The sequence below is a fragment of the Colias eurytheme genome, chromosome 21 (assembly GCF_061535395.1).
Source record: "Colias eurytheme isolate Ceu_HAF_F1 chromosome 21, ilColEury1 Martin Lab GWU primary, whole genome shotgun sequence".
In the NCBI taxonomy this organism is placed as follows: domain Eukaryota; kingdom Metazoa; phylum Arthropoda; class Insecta; order Lepidoptera; family Pieridae; genus Colias; species Colias eurytheme.
This window is the reverse complement of record NC_143000.1, coordinates 7,634,405-7,638,824: the sequence shown is the minus strand read 5'-3', so window position 1 is coordinate 7,638,824 and position 4,420 is coordinate 7,634,405. Positions and strand designations below refer to the sequence as shown.

The window sequence follows — 4,420 nt, the reverse complement described above, 5'->3', positions numbered from 1 at the left end:
TACTATATCTCTCCATAATTTACATTCCGCATCAGTTATAAAATTTTGTTAAATTTCCATCTTTTATCAATTTTCGATACGCCCGTCCTATAGGGCCGTCGGGTATTCTTCTTATACTTCTAGATTCCCTCAAAGGCCTAAATTCTCATATTTATTAATTATTCCTAATTAATTTGCTTTGTCTAGTTCTATTAATAAAAACATCAAGGGAATTTCGTATACCTATCCACTTTGCTGACCAAGTGCTACTGGGTTTCTTCAACTCTATACAAACCGGACATTGTTGTTCATAAAAATGATTTTTTTACAGAAATCATGTATTATTCTGATATTCTACAGCCAGTTTTATAGAATAGGGTTATGTCTGAGCGAATAAATGTGCAGAAAACATAATTCACCAAAAAATAAACACTTGTTATTAAGCCGTATTCTGAAGGGCCGTAAGAAAATTTAATATATGGAAATCCAAATTAAAAAAAAACTAGAGCCAATTAAATATTTTTAATGATTACATTCGCAAACTGGGTACTTGAATTATATAAATCTGTAGAAATATCCAGGGCAACAAAAAAAAATTGTTTTTTTGTTGAGCTGTGTAATCTTTACTTCTTAATGAAAAATTACTGGGACCGTGCATTTAAGAAATTTTCTTTATATGGTCGAAACAATAGAAACAAAGAGATTAAGAGATATTTTGAAAATTGTAGGCTAACTTTTCAAGATAAAGCGATACAGCTGCAAGTTTAATTATTTATTCAACTTAATTACGAGTTATGGAGTTAGTGACCCAAGATTTATTTTCAAGTTATACGAGATTAGACACACGCACGTAATGTTTTTATTATGTGTAAGTAAATTGCGTTTAAATATAATTTATAGCTGATAACGTAACATGAAATGGGAGTTAATTGATTAATCAAAGTTTATAACCACATCGTAATAAAATAAAAACTATATAAGTAATTTAAATATGTTATTTTCTAGAAAAAATGAAAACCTCTCAACTAGCATGTATCACGCGACCATACATCGTCATTGATGTAGCATCATAGATATACTTATCTAAATTAGTTTTGGAATGTTACATGTTTGCGTATTAAGACGATACACAAAAAAAAATCCACTGCTTGGCGGGCGGAGTCTAATAGCTCGCTATCGCGAACGCGGGTGTGCGCGAAGTCATTCTTGCATACTCGCCGCGCTGCCGCTGGCCGACTCGGGACAAACATGTATGGAGTCGTCATACAGTTATAATATTGTTATACATATATTTAATTGTTGATTTATTGGTTTTATTTTCTTGCTTATGAACACAAAATTATCTTCTTTTTAACAACTACTTAGACATTATTAATAATTATTAATTATTATTATTTCGTAATGTTTACTTTATTACAAAATAATACAGGTTATAAATAATCTTTAAAATAACAAAAAATATTGTTACTCTGAAAAAATGAAATGTTACCTAATTACGCGGACTACTGAATTGATTTAGATAGAATTTGATGCTGACGTAGATATTACATCATGCCCAGAAATGAAAGGTACTATTTCTGAAAGAAGTTATAAACCCTAATTCTTCTCAGTCAAAGTCAAGAGTGGAAGATATCGCTAATACAGTAAAACTGATGCGAAACTTTGGATGTTAATTTGTATATTTTTTTGTTAGTTGTTACTTAATCACGTCAAGACTACATTACCAATTTTGATAAAATATAGCTAATTGCCTGGATTTACACATAGGATACTTTTAGGAACTGAACACTTCTGTGGGATAAAACAGGATTCACGATATAACCTAATTCCACGCGGGCAAAGCCGCGGTCGGAATGATATTTTTTTAAATAAAAAAATTGTTTTAAAAAAACACAAAATATATTGACGCATGTATTTATTTTTTGCACTCTATTATAATTGTAATTATTCATTACAAATAATCAAAATAAAATAGCCAGAACAAAGTTAGGCCCTGGTAGGATAGGTAGGCAGGTACAGCAATGTGAGACGAACACTGGCTTATTTATACCAATAATAATGTATTATAAACATTAAATTAAGTTTACTTTCTAACAACAAAAATACATAATATTAGCTAATGTGAAAACGAATCAACCAATCATCCCACAACAATGAAATGTGCACACAAATATTCATCCAAATCGGTTCATGTGATTAGGAGGAGTGACTGCAGCGCCATCCTCCGGGCCCAATTGTGTTTCCAGATCACCCAGGAACTCAATTTAATATACTTACACAAAATTTTTCGAAATGAAAACTCACATTACTATGTAAATATGAATATAAACCGGTTTTAGTACTAAGCAATTTCCCGCACAGGTGTAGTAAGTATAAATGAAATAAATATCAACATCAAATTCTTTATACAACATACTTATCTACCACCTACTAAGAAATTCTTGAAATTTTTTCGTATTTTTTTAAAATATAATACTACTCCAACGAGCTCCTATTCCATAATTCCATATTACGTCCACCATACTTCCACTAAGTTCACCATGATTTTTTATTTCTTTGCACTTTGTTGCTTTTTGCTAAAAATGGAATCATGCGATAAAACCAGTAGAGCGTTGATAACATACATTTTTGACTGAATAAAGGTACTTACGAAGGAGTGGGTTCACATTGTGAACAATCAGTGGGTTTATTTTCCTTCTGGATTCCGGATTTCTGAAAAGATTATTTATGCTATAAATGAAAAAATCTTACACATTCGTTATGTACTTAAAACAGGGGTACATATCAAACATCGTCTATAATACAATTATCATCAAATTTAAAATAAAACCAACTTACTTCATTAATTTGTTCCAATTGTAAGCATTCTTTTTCCTCCAACCTTTATGTTTCTTCTTCTTATTTTCTTTATTGTCCCCATTTGTCTCATTTTGTCTTATCGTGTTGTCACCCTTTGTTACGATTGCGCGAGCGACACAAGTTCCCCGTGAGACGGCCGTAGCGGGAATGACTCGTGCAGCGATCGGGGTAGGAAGGTACAGGGCGGCTCTCGCTATATTGGCTGGTCAGGCGCTAATTTCAAGTATTTCTTGTTTATTTCAAAACCATCGCATATTTCAAAATTCTAACACGGTAGACGTATAGGTTGTATATTTTATAGTTAATATCCAAAAAGTCGTAACTTTACGTTTGTTATTTTGAAGATGCCAGAGATTAAAAAAAAATAACAATGAGAACTTTGTATTTTTTTTCTATCGAGAAAATATCATGGAATCATGTTTCTAGAACGGTAGACGTATTGTGTTACTATTGAACTTTCTTGTCAAGAATTTTCATCACGACAACTTTAATAATATAAAAATTACGAAGGTTTAAAAAGGGCCGTAAATGTTAGAAAAATTAATTCATCACCTTAAATCGCCAATTTAGCGATATAGAGAGTGTTCTAGCACACAATAAAGTCGCTGCTTTGCGTCGTGACAGGCAGACAAACAATCATTTTTTCTCATTTTCAGTATCAATAAGTATAATCCAATTCAGAAAAGACTAGTCAAGCTATAAATTTATCTGGCAACAATCCGGTGTCTCCAATCAAACGCAAGGCTGTGAGACAATGCACTTTTGTCCACATCACGCCGCGCTGCATCCGCTGTGATGCATGTGTTCTGACTTGTAAGTAGATTGGAGATATTAGGCTTATATATATTTTATATTCATTTGATATTTAAATTGTATTTAATCCCTACTAATATTACAAATGCTTAAGTCCCTAAGTAGCCTTGGTCGTCTTTGGATTGGTGGTTTTATTTCCTGAAGGTAAAGTTCTCAACATTGAACATCTCCGTATTTATTCATAATAATTAACAAGTCAATAACTGCGTTAAAAACAACCGACTTCAAACTTGCACTTGCAACATTTACAAATACAGACAAAAATGCTTATAAAATAAAAACTACTGGGCCTATCCGAATAAAATTTTTATGGGACCAATTCGACACCATCCCGCATCGAACAAAAAAAGAATCACGTAAATCGGTTCAGAAACCACGGAGTAATCGGTGTACATACATAAAAAAAAAAAAAAAACATACCGGCCGAATTGATAACCTCCTCCTTTTTTTTGAAGTCGGTTAGTAATATTATGTACAATATGAACATGTACAACTAACTCAATAAATTATTATACATAGCATGTGGTTTAATAAATTATTGGAACTTATGGAATGTATTATCAATGCTTTATCGATAATAATGATTTTATGAATATAATTGCATCTTAATGTATGATAAATTAATAATAAAATAAAAATAATATTATAAAGTATGAATGGAGCCTTATGTAGTGACGCCTTCCCGCGGCGCCTATAGGCGATTATAATTATATTAAATGTATACATAAAGTTATATTTATGCAATTAAACTAATTGATGTTTACTCCAT

At 31.5% G+C, this 4,420-nt stretch overlaps 1 long non-coding RNA gene across 1 annotated transcript; it reads right to left on the bottom strand.

The window, feature by feature from the left end:
* Nucleotides 1-1,879: 1,879 nt before the first annotated feature.
* Nucleotides 1,880-3,273, bottom strand: LOC149899291 (uncharacterized). The gene is made up of 3 exons (XR_016457966.1): nucleotides 2,818-3,273; nucleotides 2,630-2,691; nucleotides 1,880-2,555 (listed from the first exon to the last, which is right to left on the bottom strand). It is a non-coding gene; the product is annotated as an uncharacterized LOC149899291 (long non-coding RNA).
* Nucleotides 3,274-4,420: the final 1,147 nt, after the last annotated feature.